Source organism: Anomaloglossus baeobatrachus, chromosome 3 (assembly GCF_048569485.1).
Source record: "Anomaloglossus baeobatrachus isolate aAnoBae1 chromosome 3, aAnoBae1.hap1, whole genome shotgun sequence".
Lineage (NCBI taxonomy): Eukaryota > Metazoa > Chordata > Amphibia > Anura > Aromobatidae > Anomaloglossus > Anomaloglossus baeobatrachus.
In genome coordinates, this window is record NC_134355.1 from 460,142,797 (window position 1) to 460,153,929 (window position 11,133).

General features: G+C 41.8%; 1 long non-coding RNA gene across 1 annotated transcript; it reads right to left on the bottom strand.

Moving 5' to 3' along the window:
• Positions 1-4,314: 4,314 nt before the first annotated feature.
• LOC142295421 (uncharacterized) lies at positions 4,315-10,880 on the bottom strand. Its single transcript, XR_012751452.1, has 4 exons — positions 10,275-10,880; positions 8,205-8,335; positions 7,861-7,978; positions 4,315-4,559 (listed from the first exon to the last, which is right to left on the bottom strand). It is a non-coding gene; the product is annotated as an uncharacterized LOC142295421 (long non-coding RNA).
• Positions 10,881-11,133: the final 253 nt, after the last annotated feature.

Below are 11,133 nucleotides of genomic sequence, written 5' to 3' on the forward strand. Positions count from 1 at the left end.
AGTGGGGGGCATACACAATACTGGGGCCAGTGGGGGGCACACATATTACTGGGTCCAGTGAGGAACATACACATTACTGTACGTGCCTCACTGGCCCCAGTAATGGATGTCCAATGCGAAATGCACATCGGGGCCTTTATTGTTTACATTTCCTTCGGCAGGACAATATGGGTAAGATGGATCTTCTTACATATTGGTTTCAATATTGTTGCGTGTTCTAAGAGTGCTTCCTATTGGACAAATATCATAGGCTTTGTTGCTCTATTACAATTACCCACTCTTTTTTTATCATTCTGTGGAAATTTTTGGAAACCCATATATTATATACAATTTTTTTGTCCCCTTTCTGTGACATAATGATACTGACATCTTGGTATAAATCACAGCAAAGTATATGGTACACTGGGCATGGTGCAATATAGTCACCGAGACACATTTTTTTTTATTGTACTACCGTTATTTTTCTCAGCACACATAGTGCCAGGCGAAGTGCAACAATTGTGCAGTGTTATACATGTTTTAATTGATTCATACTATATACCCCATCCTTACCATGACCTCGGGAGTTATGTAGTCAATTTCTTTCCGCACTCATTTCCTCCCTGGTTTTACTATATATATTACATATATATATATATATATATATATATATATATATATATATATATACAGTTAGGTTCAGAAATATTTGGACAGTGACACAAGTTTTGTTATTTTAGCTGTTTACAAAAACATGTTCAGAAATACAATTATATATATAATATGGGCTGAAAGTGCACACTCCCAGCTGCAATATGAGAGTTTTTACATCCAAATCAGAGAAAGTGTTTAGGAATCATAGCTCTGTAATGCATAGCCTCCTCTTTTTCAAGGGACCAAAAGTAATTGGACAAGGGACTCTAAGGGCTGCAATTAACTCTGAAGGCGTCTCCCTCGTTAACCTGTAATCAATGAAGTAGTTAAAAGGTCTGGGGTTGATTACAGGTGTGTGGTTTTGCATTTGGAAGCTGTTGCTGTGACCAGACAACATGCGGTGTAAGGAACTCTCAATTGAGGTGAAGCAGAACATCCTGAGGCTGAAAAAAAAGAAAAAATCCATCAGAGAGATAGCAGACATGCTTGGAGTAGCAAAATCAACAGTCGGGTATATTCTGAGAAAAAAGGAATTGACTGGTGAGCTTGGGAACTCAAAAAGGCCTGGGCGTCCATGGATGACAACAGTGGTGGATGATCGCCGCATACTTTCTTTGGTGAAGAAGAACCCGTTCACAACATCAACTGAAGTCCAGAACACTCTCAGTGAAGTAGGTGTATCTGTCTCTAAGTCAACAGTAAAGAGAAGACTCCATGAAAGTAAATACAAAGGGTTCACATCTAGATGCAAACCATTCATCAATTCCAAAAATAGACAGGCCAGAGTTAAATTTGCTGAATAACACCTCATGAAGCCAGCTCAGTTCTGGAAAAGTATTCTATGGACAGATGAGACAAAGATCAACCTGTACCAGAATGATGGGAAGAAAAAAGTTTGGAGAAGAAAGGGAACGGCACATGATTCAAGGCACACCACATCCTCTGTAAAACATGGTGGAGGCAACGTGATGGCATGGGCATGCATGGCTTTCAATGGCACTGGGTCACTTGTGTTTATTGATGACATAACAGCAGACAAGAGTAGCCGGATGAATTCTGAAGTGTACCGGGATATACTTTCAGCCCAGATTCAGCCAAATGCCGCAAAGTTGATCGGACGGCGCTTCATAGTACAGATGGACAATGACCCCAAGCATACAGCCAAAGCTACCCAGGAGTTCATGAGTGCAAAAAAGTGGAACATTCTGCAATGGCCAAGTCAATCACCAGATCTTAACCCAATTGAGCATGCATTTCACTTGCTCAAATCCAGACTTAAGACGGAAAGACCCACAAACAAGCAAGACCTGAAGGCTGCGGCTGTAAAGGCCTGGCAAAGCATTAAGAAGGAGGAAACCCAGCGTTTGGTGATGTCCATGGGTTCCAGACTTAAGGCAGTGATTGCCTTCAAAGGATTCGCAACAAAATATTGAAAATAAAAATATTTTGTTTGGGTTTGGTTTATTTGTCCAATTACTTTTGACCTCCTAAAATATGGAGTGTTTGTAAAGAAATGTGTACAATTCCTACAATTTCTATCAGATATTTTTGTTCAAACCTTCAAATTAAACGTTACAATCTGCACTTGAATTCTGTTGTAGAGATTTCATTTCAAATCCAATGTGGTGGCATGCAGAGTCCAACTCGCGAAAATTGTGTCACTGTCCAAATATTTCTGGACCTAACTGTATATATATATTATATATATATATATATATATATAAAATATAAAAAAAATTTCTTTGGTCGGTTTCTTTTTGTTTAATAAAATGTAATTATTCTTGATTATTATGGATTTTGACTATTTTTTTCTGTACTTAATTGTTTTGGCGTTTTCCATTAATTGGTTTCTTTAATATGGTTTCTCAGATGATATTTATTCTACATTACTGTGTATGCTGGGGGCATAGATTTTACTGGGGCCAGTGCGGGGCATACATGTTACTGGGGCCAGTGCGGGGCATACATGTTACTGGGGCCAGTGCGAGGCATACACAATACCGAGTCCAGTGGGGGACATAAACAGTACTGGAACCAGTGGTGGGCATACGCATTTCTAGGGCCAGTGGGTGGAATATACAATAATGGGGATGCATGGGGGTATATACATTACTGGGGCCAGTGGGGTGCGTACACATGACTGGGGACCCTCGGGTGCCGGCCCGAGCACCGCAGTTCCCGAGAATCTGCCCGGGACCGCAAAAAATGAGGAGACCTGCCGATGGTGAGTGGGCTCTCAGCTGTCCAGGGCACCAGCACTTGCCTGGTGCGCCAGGTGCTGATGCCGACCCTGTTCAGAAGTTAGAGTCAGTTCAAAGGTGGTAACTAGATTATCAGAAGACATGGAGGCCATCCATATGATGAGAGGTTGGAAAAGTCGGGCTTGTTTAGCTAAGATAAAAAACGACGTTTCAGACAAGATCTCATGTACATGTATATATAAATAAATGTGTGGTCAATACAAAAGGACTGGCACTTGACTTATTCCTTCCAAAAAAACATACTAAGGACTATGGGGTAGTCATAACAGGTGGAAGAAAGGCAATTCCGATGGCTAAATAGGAAAGAGTTCTTTACAGTTAGAGCAGTCAGACTGTGGAATATCCTACCACAACAGGTAGTAATGGCAGATACTATAACAGCTTTTAAAAAAGGGTTGGATGATTTCCACAGTATTCAACATTGTCAGTTATAGATAAATTAGTGATAAAAAAGTATAATTGGTGGAGAAAGGTTGAACTTGATAGGCTGTATGTGCCCCCCCCTGAGCTGTATGGGCCACTTAGAACTGAATGTGCCCTCATGAGCTGTATGTGCCTCCTAAAGCTGTGCATGCCTCCCTGAGCTCTATGAACCCCCCCCCCCCATAACTATATGTGCCCCCCACTAAGCTGTATGAGCTCCCAGAGCTGTATCCCACCCACCCCAGTAATGTGTTTGCCCTCCAGAGCTGTATGCCCCCAGTAATGTATATGCCTCACAGTAACGTGTATGACCCCAGTGCTGTCTATGCCTTGGTTATATCTCACTGCTACAATATATATTTATATATTGAGGCTTTGACTTCATCATTATATATAATCATTTAGCACATCAGATTTTGCACATTATGTTTGCCTGCTGCTATTTTCCCACTGAGTTGCCGCTTTGCTGCTATATTTATGTTGGGTGCTATATGAATATAATTCTTATACAAAAAACTTATGTTATAAGTCTATGCACTTATACCTGATGTGAGTGGTGCCCTATTATCTAAGATATGTTGCTTTATTTTTGCTAATCAAAAATTTTAATTTGACTAAATAAGAATGAATTTTAATAGAATTAAATGTATATATAGTATACACCCACATTGCACAGCACCACTTCTGTCCTGGATCCCAGGTGTAATCTTACTAAAACGTGCAGGAATCACATTTATTTATGGGGGGGGAGACAGGAGAGATGTGTGTTTTGTGGACAAGTGTCCGGTCTACAGCCATCTAGTGTATGGGACCTATGAGACTATGGACGACTTCACATCCAGAAAGCCATTCTCCAGCTACAAAGATGCAGGATAGAGAAAGGCATTTATCACCAAAGCCAGAACTCACTGGAGGCAACGCAAGAAGAACTCGTATGGAGAAAGATTTTATTAAAGGAGTAATCTAAAACAAGACACAAGTCCAGACAATTCTCATCCAAAACTTTAGCTGGTATTGACCAAGAAAATTACCATCAGCAAAAGTATAAACCACATTTAAAAAACAAAAACAGATAAGCTGCCGGGCATCGCCTCTTCATCTGAGCTTCTTGGTGGACAGGTTGCTCCTCAGTCGGCGGCCATGCTTGTTCTCTGAAGTCCAGGAGGCTCCTGAGGGTCGGTCTTCCCGGTCTGCAGCTCCTCTTAATTTGCTGAGAGATCAGAAGCCTTGGAGATATGTCGCCTTCAGTAAAGGAAAGAAAAAGAGGAAAAAATGTGATTTACTAACAGAAAGCTAAAAATCATATATGAGATATCATGTAACCCTGCAAGCTGCACAAAAAGTGACCACAATAACCTAAGTGTTGTAGCATTAAAGGGAACCTGTCACCAGTTTTATGGCCTATAATCCGTGGCCACCACCAGTGGGCTCTTATACACAGGATTCTAACATGCTGTATATAAGAGCTCAGGCCGCTGTGTACAACATAAAAAACACTTTATAATACTTACCTAAATGGTCGCTGCGGTAGAGTTTGGTCATATGGGTGTCTCCGTTCTCTGGTGACGGTGGCTCCTCTTTTGGCCATCTTCGTTGTCCTCCTCCTGAAGCCTGTGTGTATGACGCAGCCAATGTCATCCACACTCACCGGCATTCAGGTCCTGAGCAGGGCAGATCAAAGTATTGTAGTGCGCCTGCGCGGGTCCGTCGACTGTGTATGACGAGAAGGAGGAAGAAGATGGCCGAAAGAGGAGGCGCCGGCACCGGAGGACGAAGAGACCTATCTGACCCTCATCCACCGCAGCGACTGGTTTAGGTGAGTATTATAAAGTGTTTTTTATGTTGTACACAGTGGCCTGGGCTCTTATATACAGCATGTTAGAATGTTGTATATAAGAGCTCACTGGTGGTGGTCGCAGCTTATAGGCCAAAAAACTGGTGACAGGTTCCCTTTAAAGAGTCGGCAAAGTGCAGGATATAAAACCTGTGACTTGTCATAAGTCTGTCATTTTTTACCATGAACAAAAAACCCACAAAAGATTCAATGGATCAGCAGCACTGAAGAATAGGTAAAAAATAACACATTTATGATAAGTTAATGGATGATAAAGGGGAGATCCGAAACCAAAGGTCGTCATTTACATCTTAAATATTTATCTATTTAATTTAATTTTTCTTTTTTAAAAGGTGGATTTTTCCTAACGGGTGTTTTCTTATCTGCCGCTGCACGCTGCATTTCTTACCTCCTCTCCCTTTGTGACGTCTCCTATTTGGACCTCATTTTGCTGCGTTATTACTCTGCTCTATTCAGTATTTCCTCTTGGATAGAATGTGATCTCGGGATCCGATTACAATATTGTCACCAGATTAGTTACTAATATATATTCTATGTATTATTCTAGCAATTTACCCATTTGATGTCAATATTCACCAGTTTGTGATTCAGGTGTTTTTAATATTACCTAATAAAATAAAATAACTATTATATTATCCCATTATATATTTTTCTATCATTGTGTCTTGCACTTTGCTCTTATAGGTTTCTCCTGCATCTTGTGCGTATTTGCACTTTATCTAATGCTCTTCACTGACTTGTAGGTTTATTTAATTTAATAACTTAATCACTTTTCTATTATACGTCCATTAATAATTCCCTACCATTCCCTTTCTACTGTATCTTCCTGTGTTTATTTTCTTCTGATGACGTTTCATTTGAGAATCCCCAGTGCATGCTGGGATACTTAGAGGGAACGACGTGCGGGGAGAGTAGGGACCGTCCAGACCTGAACAGCCGCCACTGATGACGCTTCACTTCAGGTGGGAAATGATCGGGATTTTTTTCTTTATTGAAGTATATTTGAAAAATGATTAAATAATTATTTTAGACATTTAGGATGAAAATCAACTTTGGTTTCGGACAACGTCTCTATGTATTTCGGATGATAACCAAACTATTTTTTAAATTTAAGGTATGTGTGCACGCTGCAGAAATTTTCTGCACCAAAAAACATCAACCACGCATGCATTTTTTATGAATTTTTTGGGGCGTTTTTGGAGCATTTTTTTTTAGTGAATTCAATGGCTAGAAGAGCTAAAAAAAACCTGCAAGGAAAAAAAGAATATAAAACATGAGGACGAATCGAGTTTAATGGTGCGAAAATTCATTTATTAAGACATAAAGGTGACACACAAGGGTAAAAACAGACATGAGGGCAACATTTGACTAAGCACGAAAGGTAGATGTTAATATGGGCCAAAACACATAAAAAGGTGGTAAAAGTATCTGTGAATGGAGGAAGGAAGTATAAAAAGAGCCTCTAATTTATATAAAATCACTTACCCTGTATTTTTTATAGAGGAAAGAACTCCCACCAGCAAATCACATTAGAAGAGCACAAAAAGCCCAATTAAAGTGCCAGGTGCAGACCAAATACAAAGTGACGAGTGCACAGTCAGGGGTTAACCATCAACATATCCCCCCATCATCCTACCAGGACCTTTATGTCTTAATAAATGAATTTTCGCACCATTAAACTCGATTCGTCCTCCTGTTTTATATTCCTACTTTGAGTGGTGGTGATGGCTGCAGTTACACTGTTTTTCTGCCCATTACAATAAATAGGTTGCCTTTTGGAGGTTTTTTCTTATAAGGAAAAAAAGAAGCAACGTGCGGACAGCACTTCAGAATTCTCATAGACTTTGCTGAGATAGGGATAGACATGCAGATTTAGGCAACAAACTGCACGAATAACTGCACCAAGAATGCATCAAACAATGCAATGTGTGCACAGGGCCTATGTCCAAGGCCACATGGGGATTAGTGCAATCCTCGTATGACCCTCGGCTCACGCTCGCAGCACAGCAGGATCCGAGTGTCATGCGTCTGTGGTCCGATCATACCACAGTTGCGGGGGGAGGGCCAGCGCTGAGGAGGAGGGGGGCCAGTGCTGAAGAGGGGAGGGCCGGAGCTCAGGAGGGAAGGGAGGGATTTATCTCCCTCTCTCCTCCGCTGCCGGCTGCTGCGAGAAATCGCACTGCTCTCGTTACACCGGTGTAATGCGAGAGCAGTGCAATGTTTCTCTTGCCCCATAGACTTGCATTGGTGCAAGTGGAACAGGATCGCATTGCACCCTCAGCATGCTGCGACTGTTTTTGCAACTGTTTTCTCGGTCCGATTAGGACCGAGGAAATAATTGCTCATGGGAGCAGGCACAGAGAGTAATATTGGTCCGAGTGGAATGCAAATTTTTATTGCATTCCACTTGCACCGTTTTTCTCGCCGTGTGTCCTAGGCCTAAAGGCCCTGTCACACACAGAGATAAATCTGCGGCAGATCTGTGGTTGTAGTGTAATTGTGGAACATCAGTGCCAGGTTTGTGGCCATGTACAAATGGAACAATATGTCCATGATTTCACTGCAACCACAGATCTGCCAAAGATTTAGCTCTGTGTGTGACGGGGCCTTAAGAGTGTTCTGAAAGTCTTGTATTCGGTCCATTGGAACCTTCCCTGAAAGGTGTAAGAATGGGATAAATCTGCTTACTAATGGGGCTCTCGGCTGGACACAAAGACCTGCAGCTCAGAAGAATTAAACGTTTTTCCTTCTCAGCAGTGAACTTCTTATCTCGCTCCTGCATGCACCTCCATTGATTCTTGATATGCTGTACAAAAAGAATAAAAAAAACAATTATAAATTAAGTTTAAAATTTTTTAAAACAAAAAAATGCAGCAATCAAGAAACTACAGGAGCCATCTGCAGAACACAAGATTTTTTTTTCATTTAAACTATATTAGTGGCCACTTGTGCAAAGACTTTAGAAAAATTACAGCACCAGCGTTATTAAGGAAAACATAAGAAAACATAAAAACAAAACAAAAAAAACTTACCAACAGCTCAATGCTTGTCCTGAGTAGCATCATCACTGGACCCACATCTTCTTGCTGTCTCCTGAAGCTGCTCTATCTATTCCATTCTGACTTGTATCTCCTCAAGATGTCCGGTACCAAGGTCTTCTCCCCTGAAAGGTTTAGATCCAGGTCAATACCTGTCAAACATTGTTAGCAGACTTCTCTAACTTTTTCTAGCATTTGGAACAAATTAACAAAGTTTCCCTTTTCCCCCTGTACAATATTCTGCTATTGATTCGTTCGCCTCCGGCACGTGCTCCTCCAGAATTTTGCTCTTATGTTCCCGCTCCTCAGCGCTGAGTGCTGTAAGAGGCCGGCGCGGGTTACCAGCCATCATATTGTTCACTGTTCCAACTACACTAATATTGTCTGTCCAAAAAACACCCAACTATTTTCCAATTTCTCTTTCCAAAGCTCAATTGCCACCACAATTTGGAATAATTCTAAACAGTAACAATTTCTTCTGTCGCCCCTTTTCCTTCAAATCTTTGGGCCCAACTCCATCTCCCTACAAAAAGGCCACAAAACCCACTGACCTCAAGGCGGCATGGAGAAATTACAACACTAATCCACACCCAAACATTGTAAAAATCTGTTACATTTTTTTCTCAAAGAGCAAAATTCCTCTTCAGAGTCTTTTAACCCTGATTTGGGGAAACATTTTCTTCCCCCCCCCTAACTAAACTTAACTTCAGTTACCTGAAGAAAACCTTCTTCGTTGGACTCATCCTACATGCAAAGATCAGGCAACCGAACAAAACCACATATTCCTAAGGGGTACTTTACACGTTGCGACATCGGTAGCGATATGTGGTGATTACTGCCGTAGCGAACATTATCGCTACGGCAGCTTTACATGCACATACCTGCTGGCCGACGTCGCTGTGACTGCCTAACTATCCCTCCTTCAAGGGGGTGGTGCGTTCGGCGTCACAGCGACGTCACCGCAACGTCTCTAATCGGCCGGCCAATAGAAGCGGAGGGGCGGAGATGAACGGGACATAACATCCTGCCCACCTTCTCCCTTCCGTTTTGCCGTCGGGACGCAGGTAAGGAGATGTTTGTCGCTCCTGCGGGTTTACACACAGCGATGTGTGGAGCTGCAGGAATGACAAACAACATCGTACATGCGGTCGACCCGACATTATGGAAATGACCGACGCTACACAGATCACCGATTTTCGACACTTTTGCGATTGTTTATCGTCGCACCTAGGATTTACACGTTGCGATGTCGCTACCGGCGCCGGATGTGCGTCACTAACGACGTGACCCCGACGATATTTCGGAAGCGATGTCGCAACGTGTAAAGCCCCCCTAAGTGTCACCATCACAACCCTTTTACAACAATTCTTAAAAACAACATCCCTTTGACTAGACATATATCGAAGACACTTTTTTCTTTCCCATTTATTTGATTCATTAATTTATCCTCTAAAATTTTTGGCAACTCCAAGTTTCATAGTTTGATCATCTCATTTGCTGACATAAAATCTGGGGGTGACAATGAACAAATTAACAAAAGTACATAACACATCCCTATAAAACATTTCTTTATTAGTTCAATTAAAATCTACAACAGGGAATCAATAGCAAAATGATGATCCAATATTAATTGGCACGTACCCTACTGCCCCAGCTTCAGGAGACTTGCGGCTACCCCACATCACACTGTGTCCCCCTTACTTTATTATTTTTGGTATTTATCTGTTTACCCGGGCGATTTTAATTGAACTAATAAAGAAATGTTTTATAGGGATATGTTATGTACTTTTGTTAATTGGCTTTGAGACTATTCCAAGCTTATTGGCTTTGTGAACCTAGGTGCCAATGAACAGACATACATATCTTAAAAGCTGATAGCCACAACTTTCCTAATAGCCAACTATTCTGAGTTCTCCCCTTGTAGAACACCCCCTTTCTTTTCGGGTTCCCCTCCATAGCTTTCAGACATTTTACAGCATTAACATATTAAACACATTTCCTTTCTTATTACATCCTCTTCATCTGATCATACATCCCCGTCTAAAGAATCTCTATCAGACTTACTCGGCTGCTGCGGTGCTTCTTGGATTGTTGTCTCTCTGTGATGTGGACTTGTGTGGCTGCTTACAGTGCTTAACTTCTGTCCTTCATCCACCTCCTGATGCTCAGTGTCCACATCTTGTCACACTCTATTGTTGTTTTGATCCCTGTAACAACAGGTACTGTGCGAGTATGGATTCCAATGTGGCTATTCCAAACTTTTGTCACTATACCACAACTAAACAGACAATGCAGCATATCATTGCTACTTAAATTAACTACTGGTCTCCAACCTCCATATCAAGGTCCCTAGTGAATGGCCCACCTGGGTGTCCTCTAAAAACTCCTGGTGGCTATGCACCAGCCTACTTACCTAGTGGCCAAAACTGGAGACTGTAGCTGAAAGGATCCTGGTTTGCAAAACTGTTTGGTTGCCAATCTATCCACAGACCACTTTATAAGCTAGAAAGGTCTGCCATATATTTAATGCCAGAGTGATCACCAGAATAACACCTTTTTGGTGTCCACTGTGCAATGCCTCAGTAATTTGCCACCTGACTTTATTCAAGCTGGATGCCAGACACATTTACAGCCCTACCAGAAGTGACTGATCCTTTGAAAACGTGGTGCCACCACTGCTTTAAAGCATCTGACTGCTCAACTTCATGCTTCCACCCTGCTAGATCCCAGCTAACAGAAGTCTAAATCCAGGAAACTCACACACACACCTGCCCCCCCCCCTCCCCCCCCCCCCTCCCCCCCCCCCCCTGGCTGGCTGGGCTTACTGATCTCTTGGAATCTCTTTGGAACTATTAATTATCTTCCACTTGGGCCTCTTCATCAAAGGTTATATGGATCTTTGACATTTTGTGTCTGTGATGTG